This window comes from Salmo salar, chromosome ssa24 (genome assembly GCF_905237065.1).
Source record: "Salmo salar chromosome ssa24, Ssal_v3.1, whole genome shotgun sequence".
In the NCBI taxonomy this organism is placed as follows: domain Eukaryota; kingdom Metazoa; phylum Chordata; class Actinopteri; order Salmoniformes; family Salmonidae; genus Salmo; species Salmo salar.
In genome coordinates, this window is record NC_059465.1 from 3,526,120 (window position 1) to 3,552,137 (window position 26,018).

At 42.3% G+C, this 26,018-nt stretch overlaps 1 pseudogene; it reads left to right on the top strand.

The window, feature by feature from the left end:
- Positions 1–26,018, top strand: part of LOC106585228 (reticulon-4 receptor-like) — a 122,555-nt pseudogene that overhangs the window by 57,423 nt on the left and 39,114 nt on the right.

Consider the following 26,018-nt stretch of genomic DNA (forward strand, 5'->3'; position numbering starts at 1 on the left):
GTTTATTGTATCTTTCTACTGTTGTTAAATATTGTAGCCTAGCACATTCTGTCCTCTATTTTAATGCCTTTTGATGCCAGAACATTTGTGTGTGTGTGTGTTTTAGTGCTGTTGATAGCCCCATTTATTGCAGAAATGTATTCATAGAGATATGTCATGCAAATCATGAGTTCAATGAATACCGTCTCTAAAGGATTCATTGCAGACCATTTAATGAGCTTTGGACATTTCTGGTGGATCCCTCCCTCCTCCTCCACACACACACACACACTCCACACTCCTACCTTCCTCCTGACAGAGCAACCTGTTTTTAGACTAGCTACAGAGACAGTGTGATTACACAGTCGCAGTGACTCTCACACATCTTGTACTACTGCACAGATTTTCTTGGCCAAGGAGGACTTATTAACTACTGTATACTACAGACATGGAATGGTGTCTCATATGAAATCATACAAGATCTTAACTGATATAGGGGTTTGGAGAGTGGGGATTTGGTTCTACAGAAGACAGAATGCTTAATAGGGGTTCAATCAGAGATGTGAGCACAGACATACTTAGGGTATTTAAGTATAAACTAGTAACAGCATTTTAGAGTTGATCTGGTGTCATGTGGGACTGGGATGAACACTAGGGGGCAGGCTTAAGCTTTTCTCACGCAACTATACTACATGACATATTGAGAAGCTTGGATCTCTTTCACTGTTTCTAATACTGTCCTGGTATCTACGTAATGTGCGTAGGTGTGTTTGTGTGTGTGCAGGTGTGTGTAGGTGTGCGTGTGTGGGTGTGTGTATGCTTACATGTGTGCATTTGTGTGTGCATGCATGCACAGTCAGTCCTCCCGCATTCATTTAAATCTATAAATAATGTCAGCAGGGTACTTAGTATTCTGATTGAGGCAAGTTGTGTGGACTTTATTCTGGTGTCTCTTCTCTCGAATTAAAAATGTATTGTATCCGATGCCTCAGCTCTTTCCCACATCGCATGGCGGCTCCTTTGCAGTGCCTGCCTTAATTTGCATCAGTTGTGGGTTTGAAGTGTCAGCCCCCCCGATCAACTGTTCTCCTCTCCCACTGACAGCTCTTTTCATCCTGCGTTTAGCTATCTGCCGTGTACCTGTGCCACTGAAATCTGTTCCCAGCAGCTCTGACTGGTCTGGGATGGGAGTGGTGCTCTCTCTCTCTCGCTCTCGCTCTTTCTTTTTCTGTGTTTGTCTGTATCTCTACACCTTTCTGTCCGTCTCTCTATCTCTCTGCGTCTGACTGTCCATCTGTCACTTTGTATCAGTCTGTCTCTATCTCTCTCTACGTCTGTCTGTCTGTCTGTCTGTCTGTCTGTCTGTCTGTCTGTCTGTCTGTCTCTCTCTGCATTGTCTGTCTTTCTGTCTCCCTTTCTGTATCTTGCTCTCTAAATCTCTGTCTGTCTGTCTGTCCCTCTTGTTTCCACAGAGGCAGGTAGAACAGATGGAGACCCAAGTTTGCCCATTGAGGGCATAGTTCTCACTAGAGAGAACAGCACACACTGTACTGTAGCTACTGTACTGTACTGTTAGCAAGCTCTCTGTGATGTGATATACTAAATGTCCTTGTATCGTTGCCTTTGAGCATTGTAGTCAGAGGTATATCTAAATATATGCATGACTCTGACTGTATATGAAGTCTTCAACCAGTGGTCCCTGTACTGTATACTGGCCCCCAGTGATGTGATGTAGATGTCCTTGTATGCATGCTTTAGAGGACTGTAGCAACTGTATATAAAGTGTTCAGCCACCGGCCTGATAAGAAGTATAAAATTACTTAAATCAGCGCGGCCAGACCACAGGGAGGAGGAGTGTGGGTTAAAGGTAGACTATAAGGGTAGACTGTACTAGACTGTCAGCGAAATGACATTGCCACGAGCAACACCACAGATATTGAGATGAGCGAGATGCAAGACTTTGCTCTTACATAGTCACAAACAGTATCTGTGCATGGGTATGGGTTCGCTTCACGCTGTTCATAACGTGGTAGCCAGGGCACCAAAACAGCGGAGAAGTTGAGCTTTGTGCTTCAACGCTCTTAGTAGTTGCAGAAATTGATCCACTATGCTGTTTACTTTCTGCATCTAGAGTCGTGGCACAAATATACATTTTCCAAAGTCTGCTGCCTCAGTTTGTATGATGGCAATTTACATATACTCCAGAATGTTATGAAGAGTGATCAGATGAATTGCAATTAATTGCAAAGTCCCTCTTTGCCATGCACATGAACTGAATCCCCCAAAAACATTTACACTGCATTTCAGCACTGCATTTCACAAAAGGACCAGCTGACATCATGTCAGTGATTCTCTCGTTAACACAGGTGTGAGTGTTGACGAGGATAAGGCTGGAGATCACTCTGTCATGCTGATTGAGTTCGAATAACAGACTGGAAGCTTCAAAAGGAGGGTGGTGCTTGGAATCATTGTTCTTCCTCTGTCAACCATGGTTACCCGCAAGGAAACACGTGCCCGTCATCATTGCTTTGCACAAGAAGGGCTTCACAGGCAAGGATATCGCTGCCAGTAAGATTGCACCTAAATCAACCATTTATCGGATCATCAAGAACTTCAAGGAGAGCGGTTCAATTGTTGTGAAGAAGGCTTCAGGGTGCCCAAGAAAGTCCAGCAAGCGCCAGGACCTTCTCCTAAAGTTGATTCAGCTGCGGGATCGGGGCACCACCAGTAGAGAGCTTGCTCAGGAATGGCAGCAGGCAGGTGAGAGTGATAACTACATTTAAGTCATTTAGCAGACGCTCTTATCCAGAGCGACTTACAAATTGGTGCATTCACCTTATAATATCCAGTGGAACAACCACTTTACAATAGTGCATCTACATCTTTTAAGGGGGGGGGGTTAGACGGATTACTTTATCCTATCCCAGGTATTCCTTGAAGAGGTGGGGTTTCAGGTGTCTCCGGAAGGTGGTGATTGACTCCGCTCTCCTGGCGTCGTGAGGGAGCTTGTTCCACCATTGGGGTGCCAGAGCAGCGAACAGTTTTGACTGGGCTGAGCGGGAACTGTGCTTCCTCAGAGGTAGGGAGGCGAGCAGGCCAGAGGTGGATGAACGGAGTGCCCTTGTTTGGGTGTAGGGCCTGATCAGAGCCTGAAGGTACGGAGGTGCCGTTCCCCTCACAGCTCCGTAGGCAAGCACCATGGTCTTGTAGCGGATGCGAGCTTCGACTGGAAGCCAGTGGAGAGAGCGGAGGAGCGGGGTGACGTGAGAGAACTTGGGAAGGTTGAACACCAGACGGGCTGCGGCGTTCTGGATGAGTTGTAGGGGTTTAATGGCACAGGCAGGGAGCCCAGCCAACAGCGAGTTGCAATAATCCAGACGGGAGATGACAAGTGCCTGGATTAGGACCTGCGCCGCTTCCTGTGTGAGGCAGGGTCGTACTCTGCGAATGTTGTAGAGCATGAACCTACAGGATCGGGTCACCGCCTTGATGTTGGTGGAGAACGACAGGGTGTTGTCCAGGGTCACGCCAAGGCTCTTAGCACTCTGGGAGGAGGACACAAGGGAGTTGTCAACCGTGATGGCGAGATCATGGAACGGGCAGTCCTTCCCCGGGAGGAAGAGCAGCTCCGTCTTGCCGAGGTTCAGCTTGAGGTGGTGATCCGTCATCCACACTGATATGTCTGCCAGACATGCAGAGATGCGATTCGCCACCTGGTTGTCAGAAGGGGTAAAGGAGAAGATTAATTGTGTGTCATCTGCATAGCAATGATATGAGAGACCATGCGAGGATATGACAGAGCCAAGTGACTTGGTGTATAGCGAGAATAGGAGTGGGCCAAGAACAGAGCCCTGGGGGACACCAGTGGTGAGAGCACGTGGTGCGGAGACAGATTCTCGCCACGCCACCTGGTAGGAGCGACCTGTCAGGTAGGACGCAATCCAAGCGTGGGCGGCGCCGGAGATGCCCAGCTCGGAGAGGGTGGAGAGGAGGATTTGATGGTTCACGGTATCAAAGGCAGCAGATAGGTCTAGAAGGATGAGAGCAGAGGAGAGAGAGTTAGCTTTGGCAGTGCGGAGAGCCTCCGTGACACAGAGAAGAGCAGTCTCAGTTGAATGCCCAGTCTTGAAACCTGACTGATTAGGATCAAGAAGGTCATTCTGAGAGAGATAGCAAGAGAGCTGGCCAAGGACGGCGCGTTCAAGAGTTTTGGAGAGAAAGGAAAGAAGGGATACTGGTCTGTAGTTGTTGACATCGGAGGGATCGAGTGTAGGTTTTTTCAGAAGGGGTGCAACTCTCGCTCTCTTGAAGACGGAAGGGACGTAGCCAGCGGTCAAGGATGAGTTGATGAGCGAGGTGAGGTAGGGGAGAAGGTCTCCGGAAATGGTCTGGAGAAGAGAGGAGGGGATAGGGTCAAGTGGGCAGGTTGTTGGGCGGCCGGCCGTCACAAGACGCGAAATTTCATCTGGAGAGAGAGGGGAGAAAGAGGTCAAAGCACAGGGTAGGGCAGTGTGAGCAGGACCAGCAGTGTCGTTTGACTTAGCAAACGAGGATCGGCTGTCGTCAACCTTTTTTCAAAATGGTTGACGAAGTCATCCGCAGAGAGGGAGGAGTGGGGGGGAGGGGGAGGAGGATTCAGGAGGGAGGAGAAGGTAGCAAAGAGCTTCCTAGGGTTAGAGGCAGATGCTTGGAGTTTAGAGTGGTAGAAAGTGGCTTTAGCAGCAGAGACAGAAGAGGAAAATGTAGAGAGGAGGGAGTGAAAGGATGCCAGGTCCGCAGGGAGGCGAGTTTTCCTCCATTTCCGCTCGGCTGCCCGGAGCCCTGTTCTGTGAGCTCGCAGTGAGTCGTCGAGCCACGGAGCAGGAGGGGAGGACCGAGCCAGCCTGGAGGATAGGGGACAGAGGAAATCAAAGGATGCAGAGAGGGAGGAGAGGAGGGTTGAGGAGGCAGAATCAGGAGATAGGTTGGAGAAGGTTTGAGCAGAGGGAAGAGATGATAGGATGGAAGAGGAGAGAGTAGCGGGAGAGAGAGAGCGAAGGTTGGGACGGCGCAATACCATCCGAGTAGGGGCAGAGTGAGAAGTGTTGGATGAGAGCGAGAGGGAAAAGGATACAAGGTAGTGGTCGGAGACTTGGAGGGGAGTTGCAATGAGATTAGTGGAAGAACAGCATCTAGTAAAGATGAGGTCAAGCGTATTGCCTGCCTTGTGAGTAGGGGGGGAAGGTGAGAGGGTGAGGTCGAAAGAGGAGAGGAGTGGAAAGAAAGAGGCAGAGAGGAATGAGTCGAAGGTAGACGTGGGGAGGTTAAAGTCACCCAGAACTGTGAGTGGTGAGCCATCCTCAGGAAAGGAACTTATCAAGGCGTCAAGCTCATTGATGAACTCTCCAAGGGAACCTGGAGGGCGATAAATGATAAGGATGTTAAGCTTGAAAGGGCTGGTAACTGTGACAGCATGGAATTCAAATGAGGAGATACAGATGGGTCAGGGGAGAAAGAGAGAATGTCCACTTGGGAGAGATGAGGATTCCAGTGCCACCACCCCGCTGGCTCGATGCTCTAGGGGTATGCGAGAACACGTAGTCAGACGAGGAGAGAGCAGTAGGAGTAGCAGTGTTATCTGTGGTAATCCATGTTTCCTAAGTGGCTCGGGGAACAAAACATTGATATTTTGGGTCCATGGCCAGGAAACTCCCCAGACCTTAATCCCATTGAGAACTTGTGGTCAATCCTCAAGAGGCGAGTGGACAAACAAAAACCCACAAATTCTGACAAGCATTGATTATGCAAGAATGGGCTGCCATCAGTCAGGATGTGGCCCAGAAGTTAATTGACAGCATGCCAGGGCAGATTGCAGAGGTCTTGAAAAAGAAGTTTCAACACTGCAAATATTGACTCTTTGCATCAACTTCATGTAATTGTTAATAAAATCCTTTGACACTTATGAAATGCTTGAAATTATACTTCAGTATTGCATAGTAACATCTGACAAAAATATCTAAAGACTCTGAAGCAGCAGACTTTGTGAAAATTAATATTTGTGTCATTCTCAAAACTTTTGGTCATGACTGTAAGTCATATTGCTGAGTCTACCTTTAAGCATGGCAGATTCCTCGCAGGAGGCCACGGAGGTCCAGCCCCCATCAAATATTAACACCATGGAGTTTAAAAATAGTTCAATTTAATTCCTCTCAATGAGTGTTGTCACAGGCGGGCAGCCCTCAAGGGCAAAGGACAGCAATGCCAGATGGGAAAGATTGGTCAAAATTGTCTTCACACAGTCAGTCCACCATCATATACAGTGGGGGAAAAAGTATTTAGTCAGCCACCAATTGTGCAAGTTCTCCCACTTAAAAAGATGAGAGGATTATTAATCTACAAGGATTATGCTACGAAATCAGATCATATGTTGTTGAATAATTGTTCATATAAAAAGTAGGTTAGGCTGTGTATTTAACTGATGTTGGACAACAGCAATAACCCCCTGCGGTTAGCCAAGGCAGGTTAACGTTTTTCGTCATGAATCTTGTTCTGGAAGCAGCTCTGCAGAGTGGTCACTAGCTGGCACAGCCACAAAGTCATCAAATTGTAAACCTAACCTTAACACTAACCTTAAATTAACAACAAAATACTAACTTTTGTTTTCATTAATTTTTACAATATAATCAATTTGACTTTGCAGCTGGCCTATCTAAGAGGAAATTGCTCAGTTCTGCCTCTAGGACAAAACCAATGACATTAAAAGTCAACCTGCGTTACTAAGTCTAACAAAAGATATGGGATTAGCCATTGGAGCTAAAGTCAAGGTCTTAGCCCTGCTAGCCCCGGCAGCTAATATAACTCTCATCCAGGCCCAGAGGGTAAGGTCTCATGAATCATAACTTGCTTGTCAGGCTCCTTTTATGTATCGAGGTTACCCAGGTCATCACTGTGATTATAAAGTATGACTTTTGGATTTTCTGAATTAACAAAGCAGTGTAGCACATTTTGAATGTATAGGCTGTAGCAAAGCAGTACTGTGGCATATGTATTCGCTCAGTTGTTTTTCTTATTAACAAATATAATCATCAACAGAGATTTTGTTGTCATGGAAGTTTATTAGTTGTTAGTTTCATAGGCAACTGTGAGATTATAATGCTAGGCTAGTAAACTAACAGAAGTTGGATGAGTAACTATTTAGCTGATCACTGTAAATATACATTTTAAGTCTTTGTTTTTGTTGTTTGTCTGTGCGCTGATGCACAATAATTTATGATATTTGTGCACGCTGTAATGTACTATCTCTTGTACCATCTTCACTTGTTTGTCGTATATCTGACCGCAGACAGTTTGTGGTGAGAAACCTCCAGCAAAGATAATGAATGTACATTTACATTTTAGTCATTTAGCAGACGCTCTTATCCAGAGCAACTTACGGTAGTGAATGCATACATTTCAATTCATTTCATATGTTTATTTTTTTATTTTTTTCCCCGTACTGGCCCCCCATGGGAATCAAACCCACAACCCTAGCATTGCAAACACCATGCTCTACCAACTGAGCCACAGGGAGTGTAGTAAGGAAAAGGGAAACATTATGTTCTACTGTTATCCCAAGATACCGTACAGTGAGGCTGCTCTTATAGATATACTGTTGAATGCAAAACTGTAGTGATTCTTATCTTATTCAAGCTTATCAGGTGAATAATATTCATTCCTATTTCCCCAGATAGCCAACTAATGCATTATATTATTAACACCAGATACTGCAAGGTTGCTCTTTTCATACACAGACATACAGTTTCATGGTATGTGAGTGTTATAAAGCAGGTCCTAACTGTATGATTCTCCCTCATATTGTCCCTAATTTGGTCAAGAAGCTATTTCCTGCAAAGAAAAACATGCATAAATAACATAACCACCTTGGTCATTAAAAATACTTCTTAACAAGGTTTTGATGAGGGATAGACATTATCCCTTAGAGCAAGTTTCAATCCATGCAGATCCCTTCAAATCCAATTTTTATTTGTCACATACTCGTGTTTAGCAGATGTTATTGAGGGCGTAGCGAAATGCTTGTAAGAGCTAGAAGCATGGCAGCCCTCTCTGTCAACGCCATTTTTTCTTAATTGCATGTTTGTAATGGGGGCACTGGGAAAACTCTACAACTTAAGTAGACACATGCACGTGACCAAAGACCAATTTGCACGGGACTAGTATTACTAGAGAATGTTGGTTATGTAATTATTATTCCAGAATGTCCGTTATTCCAGAGGACGATTCGGATAGGATTCGTTTTTTCTAAACTGCCCCCTGTAATACTTTCTTTCTTTGGCGGCAGGTAACCTAGTGGTTAGCGCATTGGACTAGTAACCAAAAGGTTGCAAGATTGAATCCCCGAGCTGACAAGTTAAAAAATCTGTCGTTCTGCCCCTGAACAAGGCAAAGCAAGAATTTGTTCTTAACTGACTTGCCTAGTTAAATAAAGGTAAAATAAAATAAAATATAAATATATACAGTTGAAGTTGGAAGTTTACATACAGCTTAGCCAAATACATTTCAACTCAGTTTTTCACAATTCTGACATTTAATCCAAGTAAAAATTCCCTGTTTTAGGTCAGTTAGGATCACCACTTTATTTTAAGAATATGAAATGTCAGAATAATAGTACAGAGAATTATTTATTTCAGCTTGTATTTATTTCATCACATTCCCAGTGGGTCAGAAGTTTACATACACTCAATTAGTATTTGGTAGCATTGCCTTTAAATTGTTTAACTTGGGTCAAACGTTTCAGGTAGCCTTCCACAAGCTTCCCACAATAAGTTGGGTGAATTTTGGTCCATTCCTCCTGACAGAGCTGGTGTAACTGAGTCAGGTTTGTAGGCCTCCTTGCTCGCACACACTTTTTCAGTATTGCCCACATATTTCTATGGGATTGAGGTCAGGGCTTTGTGATGGCCACTCCAATACCTTGACTTTGTTGTCCTTAAGCCATTTTGCCACAACTTTGGAAGTATGCTTGGGGTCATTGTCCATTCTGAAGACCCATTTGCGATCAAGCTTTAACTTCCTGACTGATGTATTGAGATGTTGCTTCAATATATCGACATAATTTACCTCCCTCATGATGCCATCTATTTTGTGAAGTGCACGAGTCCCTCCTGCAGCAAAGCACCGCCACAACATGATGCTGCCACCCCCGTGCTTGACGGTTAGGATGGTGTTCTTCGGCTTGCAAGCCTCCCCCTTTTTCCTCCAAACATAACGATGGTCATTATGGCCAAACAGTTCTATTTTTGTTTCATCAGACCAGTGGACATTTCTCCAAAAAGTATCGTTGTCCCCATGTGCAGTTGCAAACCGTCGTCTGTCTTTTTTATGTCAGTTTTGGAGCAGTGGCTTTTTTCTTGCTGAGCGGACTTTCAGGTTATGTCGATATATGACTCGTTTTACTGCGGATATAGATACTTTTGTACCTGTTTCCTCTAGCATCTTCACAAGGTCCTTTGCTGTTGTTCTGGGATTGATTTGCACTTTTCGCACCAAAGTACATTCATCTCTAGGAGACAGAATGCGTCTCCTTCCTGAGCGGTATGACGGCTGCGTGGTACCATGGTGTTTATACTTGCATTCTATTGTTTGTACAGATGAACGTGGTGCCTTCAGGCGTTTGGAAATTGCTCCCAAGGACGAACCAGACTTGTGGAGGTCTACAATTATTTTTCTGAGGTCTTGGCTGATTTCTTTTGATTTTCGCATGATGTCAAGCACAGAGGCACTGAGTTTGAAGGTAGGCCTTGAAATACATTCACAGGTACACCTCCAATTGACTCAAATTATGTCAATTAGCCTATCAGAAGCTTCTAAAGCCATGACATCATTTTCTGGAATTTTTCAAGCTGTTTAAAGGCACAGTCAACTTAGTGTATGTAAACTTCTGACCCACTAGAATTGTGATACAGTGAATTATAAGTGAAATTGTAAACAATTGTTGGAAAAATGACTTTTGTCATGCACAAAGTAGATGTCCTAACCGACTTCTAAAACTATAGTTTGTTAACAAGAAATTTGTGGAGTGGTTGAAAAATGAGTTTCAATGACTCCAACCTAAGTGTATGTAAACTTCGAGAATCGGAGCCGGTGTAGTAGGATTCAATCTTAGTACTGTCAAGCTTTGCCTGTTTGATGGTTCATCTGAGGGGATAGCGGGATTTCATATACGCGTCCAGGTTAGAGTCCCGCTCCTTGAAAGTGGCAGCTCTGCCCGTTAGCTCAGTGCGAATTTTGCCTGTAATCCATGGCTTCTGGTTGGGGTAAGGTCACTGTGGGGACAACGTAATCGATGCACTTATTGATGATGTCGGTGACTTGATGTGGCATACTCCTCAATACCATCGGATGAGTCCCGGAACATTTTCCAGTCTGTGCTAGCAAAACAGTTCTCTAGCTTAGCATCAATGTCATCTGACCACTTCCGTATTGAACGAGTCACTGATTCTTCCTGCTTTAGTTTTTGCTTGTAAGCAGGTATCAGGAGGATGGTCAGACTTTAGCCAAATGGAAGGTGAGGGAGAGCTTTGTATGTGTCTCTTTGTGTGGAATAAAGATGGTCTAGAGTTTGTTTTCCTCTTGTTGCACATGTGACATGCTGGTAAAACAGATTTAAGTTTCCCTGCATTAAAGTCCCCGGTACTCTGGATGAGCATTTTCTTGTTTGCTTATGGCTGAATACAGCTCGTTGAGTGCGGTCTTAGTGCCAGCATCAGTTTGTGGTGGTAAATAGACAGCTACGAAAAATTAAGATTAGAACTCTTGGTAAATAGTGTGGTCCACAGCTTATCATGAGATACTCTACACCAGGTGAGCAAAACCTCGAGACTTCTTTAATATTTGATTTCGCGCACCAGCTGTTATTGAAAAATAGACACCCATTGTCTTGCCGGAGGCAGCTGTTCTGTCTTCCTGATGCACTGAAAAACCAGCCAACTGTATATTATCCATGTTGTCGTTCAGCCACGACTCAGTGAAACACAAGATATTACAGTTTTTAATGTCCTGTTGGTAGGATAGTCTTGAACAGAGCTCATCCAGCTTATTCTCCAATGATTGCACATGGGCCAATAGGACGGATGGTAGAGGAGGGTTACCCACTCGCCGACTAATTCTCACAAGGCACCCAGACCTACGTCCTCTTTATCGGCATCTTCTCTTCATGCAAATGACTGAGATTTGGGCCTGGTCGACTATCTGGAGTAAATCCTTCATGCCCAACTCGTTAAAGAAAAAATCTTAATCTTGTTCGAGTAATTGCTGTTGTAATATCCATAAGCTCTTTTCGTCATAAGAGATGGTGGCAGAAACATTATGTACAAAATAAGTTACAAACAACGCGAAAAAGCACACAAAATAGTACAATCGGTTAGGAGCCCGTAAAACGGCAGCCATTTCCTCCAGCACCATTCTCTCTAAAATGGAACGGTTTATTTATTATTTAAGCTAATTATTTTGAAACAAACACTTGATTGCATTTCAGATCATGAATGACTCCTATGCTATGTGATGACATGAACAAATGAATGATTCATTGATACAGTAGGCTATAGAAGTATTGAAATATAGGCCTAAGAAAGTTACGGTATTAAGACTAAACAGGATGTGCTCTTAGGCCTACAGCTCAATGGTGGTCATACAATGCTGCTATACTAAGTCTGCTAATGATAATGACATTACTTATTACCATAATAATAATAGTAATAATAACAATAAGAAGGAGATCAAGAAAAAGCATGATTATTATTATGAATATCATTTCAGACAATTTGGAACAGTTTATACAACATTAAATAAATTAGAAATAATACCAAGGAGCAGGGGCGCAACTTTCACTGGGGACGGTGGGGATATGCCCCCCCGTTTTATAATTTTAATGTGATACAAAATGATGCAATGGTGTGCTTTAGGACCATGCAAACGCCTCCGAGCGGTCGGTTAGGCTGTTTGAAGTTTTTATCCGACTGATTAAAATATAATAATGTCCCACCCACTTCTAAAACCAAAGTTGCACCCATGCCAGCGAGGCTGTACTAATGAAAAAAAGGGTCAAGCCTTTATTACAGCAAAGCCTAATTAGTGAAATTGTTTACTTGACATGTCGTTGCGTGAGGTTTGGTGCACACAGAATCAGTAGGCTATTAATCCAACACTCAAACTGGCAACAGAAGCAGGATCTGTCTTATTTCTGTAGATATATTGATGATTTATAAAGCCAGGTGCATTTAACAGTTAGGCTTTTGATTATAGACCTAATTAAATTGAGGTTTCCTTTAAGGCAATGTCTGTTTTCTCATCTCCTTATTCTGCTGCTGCCTTCGAGGCATTGTTCTCAACACCAATATGCTGGTTAACTTTGCTATTATGCATACAGCAACATGGTCTAGGAAAAGGCCAATTAAACAGCGTACTGATTTGGCTCAGAACCGTGGACAGCGGCCGCTATCCAACGAAGGAGAAAGCGCATTTGTTATAAAATAATATTATTTTTATTAGTGTTGTACCATTGTTCTTATGTAATATAACCATATACAATTTCAGTAGCACATGTCTTAGACTGATGGACTGTGCCATTCCCACGGCGTCCACAATGGATCAGTCCACGCGAATCAGACAGGTGTCTTGTACACCATGATATATATATATATATATTTATTATTATTATTATTATTATTGTTTTGCTAATACTCTTCTAATGAAATCTCGGTTGACCAACAGTCTATCGACCAAACAATCGACCAGTTGACTAAATGAGTTTAGCCCTACAGGTGATGTCTGCTCAGGTGATGAGGCGGTCAGGCAGACCGTCTTTGTAAGCAGAATTCTCAGCAGAGGGGAGATCAAGTGGGCTTAGTCGCTCTGTGTGTCTCTGCTGCTGGCTTCATAGGGGCGGCGGGTAGCCTGGTGGTTGGAGTGTTGGGCCAGTAACTGAAAGGTTGCTGGATCAAATCCCTGAGCTGACAAGGTAAAAATATGTCGTTCTACCCCTGAACAAGGCAGTTAACCCACTGTTCCCTGTAGGCTGTCATTGTAAATAAGAATTTGTTCTTAACTGACTTGCCTAGTTAAATATATATCTTTTTTAATATCTCATTGATGCACACACAATCAAACAATGTCAAGTGCTGATGGTTGCCAAGCAGGGGGTGCAATTAACTTCAAAGTATTGAATTCAGAGGTTAGATGACAGTTCTAATGACTTTGGAATTGGATTCACATGCCCCTCTGCACATTAAAGTACTGCTTAGGAACAGTACTGTAGCTCATCCATCTTTACTGTAGGGGAGAGTGGGGTAAGTTGAGCAAAATGATTAGTTGAGACACCACCCCTTGTTTCTGGGAAACCATACACAAAATGAATCAAGTGACTAAATATTTAGGAAGTGGTCATAATTTCATAGTCTGTGGTTTCTTCCTTCACAGACTCTATGAAATTATGACCGCTTCCTAAATATTTAGTCACCTGATTCATTTTGTGTATGGTTTCCCAGAAACAAGGGGTGAAGGAAGAAACACAAGTTATGTAAAAAACGATTTTCAATGATTTTCAAAGAGTCAAATACATTTTTTGTGTTATAGGTTTCATGATGCTTGTATCTAAACCAAAGTAGATAGATGTATGATTGTTTTATGCATCCGTTGAGGTCTCTATAAGCTACAATATGTGGTCATAAACCTAGCATGAAAGTGCATCAAATGTTGGTGTAAGTTGAGGAAATGGCCATGGGGTAAGTTGAGCCAATGGTCACCACCACATACAAATTATGATTACATTATGTCAGTTTTATGCATAATATGTATAGTACTTTTACAATGTGTCATGCGTATGAACTCAAGTGCATTTTTATTGTTACAGGGCAGACATCATCATTAAACGTTGACCTACCAGCGCCATCACCCACTGTCACAGGACACCAGCACCCACTTACCCCAACAGGGCTCAACTTACTCCATACCCGAGGTGACCCACTTGACCTCCATTATCAGCACTCTAAATGCGCTGACGTTATGTCCTAGGCACTTAAAGGGCAACTTCGTGTTCATTATCTCCAGAAGAATACCAGGGTCAACATATGTGAAAATGATGCATTTTTAAGTTTTGTAGAAAAAAATATTAAGTTAAAAAGTTATACCTGATGACATCATCAAAAGTTAAGACATTAAAAACAATGATTTTCAAACGCTATGAGATTTGCGGTGACATGGAGAGCAAGATTGTTACAGTTTTTACTTTTAATCCCACCCTGTGATGTAATTTTTTAAGGAACTTTCTTCTTATCTTTTTTTAACCACAGATCAGATGAATATAGACATAGACACTTGTTTGGTTCTGGAGATGATTAATATGAGGTTGAAAAGTGCCCTAAGCTTTGTTTCCATTGGCACTTTGAAGTCAACCTGGGAAGGGGCTGGCCTTGGTGGGCTGACTCTGTTCGAACTCAGGCCAACTGCACAACAACAACACTTTATGTCCATGTTGAAAAAAAACAGCACAGCCAGTATAACTTTCATTCTGATCCATGCTGGTGTATGCCGGTCAGTGCTGCTCTGACGGTTGTCAAGCTGGTCTGACCAGCATGGTCTAGCTGGTCAAGCTGGTCTGACCAGAATGGTCTAGCTGGTTATGCTGGTTGACCAAATTCAAATGATTGGATATCCCCTCTCTGGTTGGATTCCAATAGAAATTGAACATAACTTTGCAAGCGTACATAATGTGACCTGCAGGCCTGATGTGGCAACTGTATTAGGGGAAACATTTGGCCATCAAAGTAAGCCCTTGATACTGTATATATGTAATGTATTGTATTGCACCATCATATCAGCATCACCAGCATAAGCTGGTCACCAGAATACCAGCATCAAAGGACTGTTCACTAGCAAAAACAGCATTAGTCACCAGCATATGATGGTCTGTGCTGTTTGTTTTTTTCAGAAAGTGTGGCAAACAAAAACAAAAGGATCTGTGCACCCCATTTAAGATATTTCAATGGAGGTGGTTTGGTGATCAGTGTGATTGTCACGGCTGTCGTAGGAGAGAGGACCAAGGCGCAGCGGGTTGCATGTTCATCATTATATTTAATGAATAAAGATAACGCGAAACAAAACAATAAACAAAGAACGACAGGTAACAGTTTCACAGGCTACAATAATCACTAGCAGTGCGAAATACAACTACCCACAAATCCCCAGGTGAAAACACGCAACTAATATATGACTCCCAATCAGGAACAACGACGTACAGCTGTTCCTGATCGGGAGCCACACAGACCACACAGAAAATAAACAAACTAGAAAACCAACCTAGAATACAAAACCCAGAACATACACCAAAACCCCGTAATACATAAATAAAACACCCTTCTACAATACACATAACCCCCGAACCACATAAAACAAATACCCTCTGCCACGTCCTGACCAACCTACAAATACAAATAACCCCTATACTGGTCAGGACGTGACAGTGATGAGAAACCTTGCCTAAGACCTGAAGACATGCCTTAGTTTGATTAATGGGCTTCTAACCCAGGTCTCCTGTGATCCATACAATGCAACTTTTCTTTTTTTGTAAAGAATATATTTTTATTAGATCAAATATCAATACAATCAATAAATAGATTACAATAAGTACAAACCATAAAATTGATTGCCTATCAACACTAAGATAGCATTTTTTTCCTCACACCAAGAGTTCAGAAATTTTGGAGCAGCCATTTTCCATATCTCAAAAGTGGTTGACATAGCTTTGTTAATGCGGTCAGTGGAAAACAATGTTATGGTTTGTACTTTATTGTTGTTTAACTAGCTAACGTTGGGTGGGGCTAAAGCTTAAGAGTGTGTGAACGATGCTGAATGGGTCTAGACAAAGAAGAACTATTCACTAGATAGCAAAACATTCAAAGGCGATTTTCTCAAAAGTGAGTTTCCAAGTTGATCAACTTTCAAAACAGAATTACTTTCCCATTGTTCCTAAAATGCAGTGTATGATATACCATGTAGTTGCACTGAGTCTCTATGTTTATCCATTTAAAAAAAACACAGTTTCACATTTTGCAACGTAAGACCGAATCCAGGTGTTGAGTCACATATTTGACCTTGTGTTTTAGGTTATTGTCCTGCTGAAAGGTGAATTTGTCCCCCAGTGTCTGTTGGAAAGTAGACTGAACCAGATTTTCCTCTAGGATTTTGCCTGTGCTTAGCTCTATTACGTTTATTTTTATCAAAGAAAACTCCCTAGTCCTTGCCGATAACAAGCCTACCCATGACATGATGCAGCCAACACCATGCTCGAAAAAAGGAAGAGTGGTACTCAGTGATGTGTTCTGTTCCATTTGTCCCAAATATGCTTTTTACTCAGGATATAAAGTACATTTTACTTAAGGGCCTTATTTCAATCAGGATGCATGTTTTGGTTATTTTTTTTCTTTTTTACAGGCTTCGTTCTATTCACTTTGTCATTTAGGTTAGTATTGTGGAGTAACTACAATGTTGTTGTTCCATCCTCAGTTTTCTTCTATCACAGCCATTAAACACTGTTTTAAAGTCACCGTTGGGCTCAAGGGTATATTGATACACTATCCAAAATGTCATTAATAACTTCACCATGCTCAAAGAGAAATTCTTTGCGAGGCATAGGAAAACCTCCCTGGTCTATGTGGTTGAATCTGTGTTTGAAATCCCCTGCTCGACCGAGGGACCTTACAGATAATTGTATGTGTGGGGTACAAAGATGAGGTAGTCATCAACAAATCATGTTATCCTGTTAGGGCTAGGGGGCAGTATTGACACGGCTGGATAAAAAACATACCCGATTTAATCTGGTTACCACTCCTACCCAGTAACTAGAATATGCATATACTTATTACATATGGATAGAAAACACCCTAATTTTCTAAAACTGTTTGAATGGTGTCTGTGAGTATAACAGAACTCAAATGGCAGGTCAAAACCTGAGAGATTCCTTTACAGGAAGTGGCCTGTCTGACCATTTCTTGAACTTCTTTTCCATCTCTATCATTTACTAAGGATCTCTGCTCTAACGTGACACTTCCCATGGAATATTATCGCTTTTCTACGAGAAAAATGGCGTAAAAATTGATTTTAAACAGCGGTTGACATGCTTCGAAGTACGGTAATGGAATATTTAGAATTTTATTGTCACGAATTGCGCCATGCGCGCGACACTTCTTTACTATTTCGGATAGTGTCTGGAACGCACGAACAAAACGCCGCTATTCGGATATAACGATGGATTATTTTGGACCAAACCAACATTTGTTATTGAAGTAGCAGTCCTGGGTGTGCATTCTGACGAAGACAACAAAAGGTAATCAAACTTTTATAATAGTAAATATGATTATGGTGAGTGCTAAACTTGCCGGGTGTCTAAATAGCGAGCCCGTGATGCCTGGGCTATGTACTTAGAATATTGCAAAATGTGCTTTCACCAAAAAGCTATTTTAAAATCGGACATATCGAGTGCATAGAGGAGGTCTGTATCTATAATTCTTAAAATAATTGTTATGCTTTTTGTGAACGTTTATCGTGAGTAATTTAGTAAAATGTTAGCGAATTCCCCGGAATTCCCCGGAATGCTAGTTCTGAACGTCACATGCTAATGTAAAAGCTGGTTTTTGATATAAATATGAACTTGATTGAACAAAACATGCATGTATTGTATAACATAATGTCCTAGGGTTGTCATCTGATGAAGATCATCAAAGGTGAGTGCTGCATTTAGCTGTCTTCTGGGTTTTGGTGACATATGCTGGCTTGAAAAATGGGTGTCTGATTATTTCTGGCTTGGTACTCTGCTGACATAATCTAATGTTTTGCTTTTGTTGTAAAGCCTTTTTGAAATCGGACAGTGTGGTTAGATTAACGAGAGTCTTGTCTTTAAATAGCTGTAAAATAGTCATATGTTTGAGAAATTGAAGTAATAGGATTTTTAATGTTTTGAAAATCACGCCACAGGCTGCAAGTGGCTGTTACGTAGGTGGGACGAATTCCTCCCGCCTAGCCTAGAGAGGTTAAACACTATTGTTGCACAGAGTGAGTCCTTTCAACTTATTAAAACTTCTTAGAGATCAAATCCTGTTAACGGGATCGATTTGACAACAGCCAGTGAAAGTGCAGGGCGCCAAATTCAAACAACAGAAATCTCATAATTAAAATTCCTCAAACATACAAGTATTATATACCATTTTAAAGATAAACTTCTTGTTAATCCCACCACAGTGTCCGATTTCAAAAAGGCTTTACGGTGAAAGCATACCATGCGATTATGTTAGGTCAGCGCCTAGTAACAAAAAAACATACAACCATTTTCAAGCCAAAGAGAGGAGTCACAAAAAGCAGAAATAAAGATAAAATTAATCACTAACCTTTCATGATCTTCATCAGATGGCACGCATAGGACTTCAGGTTACACAATACATGTACAGTGGGGGAAAAAAGTATTTGATCCCCTGCTGATTTTGTACATTTGCCCACTGACAAAGAAATGATCAGTCTATCATTTTAATGGTAGGTTTATTTGAACAGTGAGAGACAGAATAACAACAAAAAAATCCAGAAACACACATGTCAAAAATGTTAGAAATTGATTTGCATTTTAATGAGGGAAATAAGTATTTGTCTCCCTCTCAATCAGAAAGATTTCTGGCTCCCAGGTGTCTTTTATACAGGTAACGAGCTGAGATTAGGAGCACACTCTTAAAGGAAGAAGAAGAAGAAGCACATTAAGGTCCTGGAGTGGCCAAGCCAGTCTCCAGACCTTAATCCCATAAAAAATCTGTGGAGGGAGCTGAAGGTTCGAGTTGCCAAACGTCAGCCTCGAAACCTTAATGACTTGGAGAAGATCTGCAAAGAGGAGTGGGACAAAATCCCTCCTGAGATGTGTGCAAACCTGGTGGCCAACTACAAGAAATGTCTGACCTCTGTGATTGCCAACACGGGTTTTGCCACCAAGTACTAAGTCATATTTTTGCAGAGAGGTCAAAATACTTATTTCCCTCATTAAAATGCAAATAATTTTATAACATTTTTGACGTGCGTTTTTCTGTATCTCACTGTTCAAATAAACCTACTATTAAAATTCTAGACTGATCATTTCTTTGTAAGTGGGAAAACATACAAACTCAGCAGGGGATCAAATACTTTTCCCCCCCCACTGTATTTGTTGTTCAATAAAGTTCATTTTTATCCAAAAATCTGTTTACATTGGAGCGTTATGTTCAGTAATGTTTTTCTTCCAAAACAACCGGTGATTTTGCAGAGAGCCACATCAATTTACAGAAATACTCATCATAAACGTTGATGAAAGATACAAGTGTTATGCATAGAATTAAAGATATACTTCTCTTTAATGCAACCGCTGTGTCAGATTTCAAAAAAGCTTTACAGCGAAAGCAAACCATGCAATAGTCTGAGTACAGCGCTCAGCCACCAAAACAAGCCATACAGATACCCGCCATGTTGTGTCAACAGAAGTCAACAGAAGTCAGAAATAGCATTATAAATATTCACTTACCTTTGATGGTCTTCATCGGAATGCACTCTCAGGAATCCCAGTTCCAAAATAAATGTTAGTTTTATTCGATAAAGTCCATAATTTATGTCCAAATACCTCCTTTTTGTTCGCGCGTTTATTACACTAATCCAAATGCACAAGGCGCGGCACTAAGTCCAGACGGAATGTCAAAAAAGTTCCATTACAGTTTGTAGAAACATGTCAAACGATGTATAGAATCAATCTTTAGGATGTTTTTATCATAAATCTTCAATAATATTCCAACCGGACAATTCCTTTGTCTTTAGAAATGAAAGGGAACGGAGCTCGTGCCCATGGACGTGCGCGTGACTAAACTAAAGGCTTTCACATGGGCCATCTGCTTAGAGTGCTCTTATTCACTCCCCTTTCACAATAGAAGCCTGAAACAACTTCTAAAGACTGTTGACATCTAGTGGAAGCCTTAGGAAGTGCAATCTGACCTAATTTACACTGTATATTGGATTGGCAATCTCTTGAAAAACTACAAACCTCAGATTTCCCACTTCCTGGTTGGATTTTTCTCAGGCTTTTGCCTGCAATGTGAGTTCTGTTAAACTCCCAGACATCATTCAAACAGTTTTAGAAACTTCAGAGTGTCTTCTATCCAAATCTACTATTTGCCTATCTTAGCTTCTGGGCCTGAGTAGCAGGCAGTTTACTCTGGGCACGCTTTTCATCCGAACGTGGAAATACTGCCCCCCAGCCCAAAGAGGTTAACTTGATACACAGAGAATGAATGCAATATCTACCATCTTGAAACTTAATATATAAATATTGAATTTGAATATTTAATTACAGTTGAAGTCGGAAGTTTACGTACACTTAGGTTGTTGTCATTAAAACTTGTTTTAACCACTCCACAAATGTATTATTAACAAACTATAGTTTTGGAAGTCCGTTAGGACATCTACTTTGTGCATGACACAAGTAATTGTTCCAACAATTGTTTACAGACAGATTATTTCACTTATAATTCACTGTATCACAATTCTAGTGGGTCAGAAGTTTACATACACTAAGTTGACTGTGCCTTTAAACAGCTTTAAAAATTCCAGAAAATTATGTCATGGCTTTAGAAGCTTCTGATAGGCTAATTGACACCATTTGAATCAATTGGAGGTGTACTTGTGGATGTATTTCAAATCCTACCTTCAAACTCAGTGCCTCTTTGCTTGACATCATGGGAAAATCAAAAGAAATCAGCCAAGACCTTAGAAAAATAAGTCTGGTTCATCCTGAAGATACCACGTTCATCTGTACAAACAATTGTATGCAAGTATATACACCATAGGACCATGCAGCCGTCAAACCGCTCAGGAAGGAGACGCGTTCTGACTCCTAGAGATGAACGTACTTTGGTGTGAAAAGTGCAAATCAATCCCAGAACAACAGCAAAGGACCTTGTGAAGATGCTGGAGGAAACAGATACAAAAGTATCTATATCCACAGTAAAACGAGTCCAATATTGACATAACCTGAAAGGCCGCTGGGCAAGGAAAAAGCCACTGCTCCAAAACCGCCATAAAAAAGCCAGACTACGGTTTATAACTGCACGTGGGTCCAAAGATCGTACTTTTTGGAGAAATGTTCTCTGGTTTGATGAAATAAAAATAGAACTGTTTGGCCATAATGACCATCGTTATGTTTGGAGGAAAAATGGGGAGGCTTGCAAGCCAAAGAACACCATGCCAACCGTGAAGCACGGAGGTGGCAGCATCATGTTTTGGGGGTGCTTTGCTGCAGGAGAGACTGGTGCACTTCACATAATAGATGGCATCATGAGGGAGGTAAATTATGTGGATATATGGAAGCAACAGCTCAAGACATAAGTCAGGAAATTAAAGTTTGGTCGCAAATGGGTCTTCAGAATGGACAATGACCCCAAGCATACTTCTGAAGTTGTGGCTAAATGGCTTAAGGACAACAAAGTCAAGGTATTGGAGTGGTCATCACAAAGCCCTGACCTCAATCCCATAGAAAATTTGTGGGCAGGACTGAAAAAGTGTGTGCGAGCAAGGAGTCCTACAAACCTGACTCAGTTACACCAGCTCTGTCAGGAGGAATGGGACAAAATTCACCCAATTTATTGTTGGAAGCTTGTGGAAGGCTACCTGAAACATTTGACCCAAGTTAAACAATTTAAAGGCAATCCTACCAAATACTAATTGAGTGTATGTAAACTTCTGACCCACTGGGAATGTGATGAAAGAAATAAAAGCTGAAATAAATCATTCTCTCTACTATTATTCTGACATTTTACATTCTTAAAATAAAGTGGTAATCCTAACTGACCTAAGACAGGGAATTTTTACTAGGATTGAATGTCATGAATTGTGAAAAACTGAGTTTAAATGTATTTGGCTAAGGTGTATGTAAACTTCCGACTTCAACTGTACATTTTAATTGAATTCTAAGTTGAATGCAATAGTCATTCAATTCAGTTTCAAATCATGAAATACAATTAACATTTATGAATTCAATGTGTGCATTACAGAAATATTGAATTCAAATACAGTTTCTGTTGGCGCTGAAATCACTCCATAGGACAGAGGAGGTGATGTGGCGTTTCCCTGGGTCTGGGCTCATCCTTTACGCTGGAGATAAAGAGAAGAGGGATGATAGCTTCCCAGTGTGGACATGCAGTGGGCCAGGGCTCAAACTTTGGAATGAAAAAGGTGACTGATCCATGGAGGGCTCTAATGTAAAGAACACATTTATCGGCCTTATCAGGAGACAGGGAGGAGGCAGAGGAGATAGCCGAGCGCAGAATAGTATATTGGTGTAGGTGGAAGTAAGACTCTGTCTCTCTGTCGCTCTCTCCTTCTTTTCCTCCTTATCACGGCGTCTCCTCTGCAGAAAATCAATTTTCCTGCTGCAGGGCTCTTTGTCTGCACAGGGTACAGTGATACATCTGTTAAATAATGCACAGGCCTTTCTCTCTTCATTCCTCTAAAGGAGAACAACTGCTCAGCTCGGCTTGCAACGACAGTGGTTCCCAACCTTTTTTGGGTACTGTACCCCTAAAACACTTTGACCTGCCTGAAGTGTGTGTGCGACCAGCGTGATTCCTAGATTAGGTGTACATTTGACAAAAATGTGGTTTACGCACCCAGTCAAGTTTGGCAGACTTCTTTTCAGTGTCAGGGAAGCAGTGGTGTGTATTCATGGATTGACCAATAAAATTAAATAAAAACAAAAAATGATGTATCTTTCGTCTCTCTGTGTTTCATAATTTTCCTTCAATTCACAATTGGCTGAATTTATTTCACAGGAGAAAGCATCCGAGCGACCAAAACAGTGCCCCTCTGTCTCTACGTGTAGGCCTTATGTGATGCTGTCTGGTCCAAACAAGTATGACATTGTTGCCGCCCGTAGCATTGAAGGCAAGGGAAGCCAGCCTCCCTTGATAAAAAAGCTTTGAGCTAAACTGAGCGAGCTCAACTGTGATTGGTCCTGGTGCACCAAATAAAGTGTCAAGGGAAGCCAGCTTGGATTTGGTGTCACTCTTATCAAATCCCATTGGGAGCATACGTCATTGACAGAAAAACTTGAATTGTTGCATCTCGTGTTGTTGTCCTCCACTGGCTAGCTAACCATCTAGCTAAAATTGTCCCTTACCTACATACATGGATTGATATAGGGATTTGGACTTGTGGTTTTACTTAATTCTCCGTACTAGCCAATGATTATAACCATTAATTGGTTATACACTGCTCAAAAAAATAAAGGGAACACTTAAACAACACAATGTAACTCCAAGTCAATCACACTTCTGTGAAATCAAACTGTCCACTTAGGAAGCAACACTGATTGACAATAAATTTCACATGCTGTTGTGCAAATGGAATAGACAACAGGTGGAAATTATAGGCAATTAGCAAGACACCCCCAATAAAGGAGTGGTTCTGCAGGTGGTGAACACAGACCACTTCTCAGTTCCTATGCTTCCTGGCTGATGTTTTTGGTCACTTTTGAATGCTGGCGGTGCTTTCACTCTAGTGGTAGCATGAGACGGAGTCTACAACCCACACAAGTGGCTCAGGTAGTGCAGCTCATCCAGGATGGCACATCAATGCGAGCTGTGGCAAGAAGGTTTGCTGTGTCTGTCAGCGTAGTGTCCAGAGCATGGAGGCACTACCAGGAGACAGGCCAGTACATCAGGAGACGTGGAGGAGGCCGTAGGAGGGCAACAACCCAGCAGCAGGACAGCTACCTCCACCTTTGTGCAAGGAGGAGCAGGAGGAGCACTGCCAGAGCCCTGCAAAATGACCTCCAGCAGGCCACAAATGTGCATGTGTCTGCTCAAACGGTCAGAAACAGACTCCATGAGGGTGGTATGAGGGCCCGACGTCCACAGGTGGGGGTTGTGCTTACTACAGCCCAACACCGTGCAGGACGTTTGGCATTTGCCAGAGAACACCAAGATTGGCAAATTCGCCACTGGCGCCCTGTGCTCTTCACAGATGAAAGCAGGTTCACACTGAGCACATGTGACAGACGTGACACAGTCTGGAGACGCTGTGGAGAACGTTCTGCTGCCTGCAACATCCTCCAGCATGACCGGTTTGGCGGTGGGTCAGTCATGGTGTGGGGTGGCATTTCTTTGGGGGGCCGCACAGCCCTCCATGTGCTCGCCAGAGGTAGCCTGACTGCCATTAGGTACCGAGATGCGATCCTCAGACCCCTTGTGAGACCATATGCTGGTGCGGTTGGCCCTGGGTTCCTCCTAATGCAAGACAATGCTAGACCTCATGTGGCTGGAGTGTGTCAGCAGTTCCTGCAAGAGGAAGGCATTGATGCTATGGACTGGCCCGCCCGTTCCCCAGACCTGAATCCAATTGAGCACATCTGGGACATCATGTCTCGCTCCATCCACCAACGCCACGTTGCACCACAGACTGTCCAGGAGTTGGCGGATGCTTTAGTCCAGATCTGGGAGGAGATCCCTCAGGAGACCATCCGCCACCTCATCAGGAGCATGCCCAGGTGTTGTAGGGAGGTCATACAGGCACGTGGAGGCCACACACACTACTGAGCCTCATTTTGACTTGTTTTAAGGACATTACATCAAAGTTGGATCAGCCTGTAGTGTGGTTTTCCACTTTAATTTTGAGTGTGACTCCAAATCCAGACCTCCACGGGTTGATAAATTGGATTTCCATTGATTATTTTTGTGTGATTTTGTTGTCAGCACATTCAACTATGTAAAGAAAAAAGTATTTAATAAGATTATTTCATTCATTCAGATCTAGGATGTGTTATTTTAGTGTTCCCTTTATTTTTTTGAGCAGTATATATAACTGATCCAACCATTAATTCATACATTGTTGTGCCCCTAGCCTGGTAGGATGGAAATGCATTATGTTGTAGATAGATGTAGAAGGCTAATGTTAACTAGCTTACGTTGCCCATGAATGGAAGTTAGGTTACTGAGTAAGCATTTCATCCAGGTAGCCTAGGACAACAAAAAATGAAAGCGTGTGTTCTATGACAGAATTATAGACCATTTCGTCAACATACACACACACACACAGCACACACACACACTTAAATCAGAACCATGGACAGCCACATCATATTTAGCTTACGTTGATTGGACTAAAGTGTTTTAGTTGTCACTGTATTAGACTAAGTAGTGGGGATTTGGTGATGTTGAAATTATGCTGGAATAGTGCAGGCAGCTTCTGTTTTTTTTTATAACTTGCGGTAACTCTCTGTGGTTGTAAATCAGTAGTTGTTTAGTGGTCCGAAAATGTCAGAAACATTAATTTGCTTGACCATGCAACTGTCTGTTAATGTACATGCAATATGCAATGTGGACTTCACTAGACAGAGGTTGCTATCCGGCTTGGTTATAAAACAAAGGTGTGGTTGAATTTATTCTGCCACTGTGTCTTCCTTTGTCTCGGCCTGTAGGCCTATATATCACAGTTGCAAGGAATATGATATGATATTAGCAGGTTATAGAGCACCCTAGGAGCTCTGTGAACATCACCTGTAGAAAGGTAGGTGTCAAGCTGCTGGAAACGACTTATATCCCCATCTTCACATTTCCTGTTTGATCTTCTTCAGGAATCCACACACTTTGTCATACATGTTTAGAATGTGTGTGTCTTTACCTTGCAGAGTTAGATTCAGGATGATCAGTTTGCTGAACACATCAGCAAGATAGGCAAGGCGGGCTCCCCAGTCTGTGTCCTCGAACACAGCCAGAAGGGGGTGTGAGTGCTCAGACAGAAAATCACTTACTTCGGCGTGCAGCTCAAAAAGCCTCTGTAGCGTTTTCCCTCTGGATAGCCAACAGATGTTGGTGTGAAGCAGTAGCTGCTGGTGCTCAGTCCAACTGTCATCACAGAGCCTTTCAAACAGTCAGTGATTCAGAGGCCTGGACTGGATGGATAAAGTTAATCACTTTCACTGCATCATTCAAAACATCATGTAACTTAGGACTCATTCT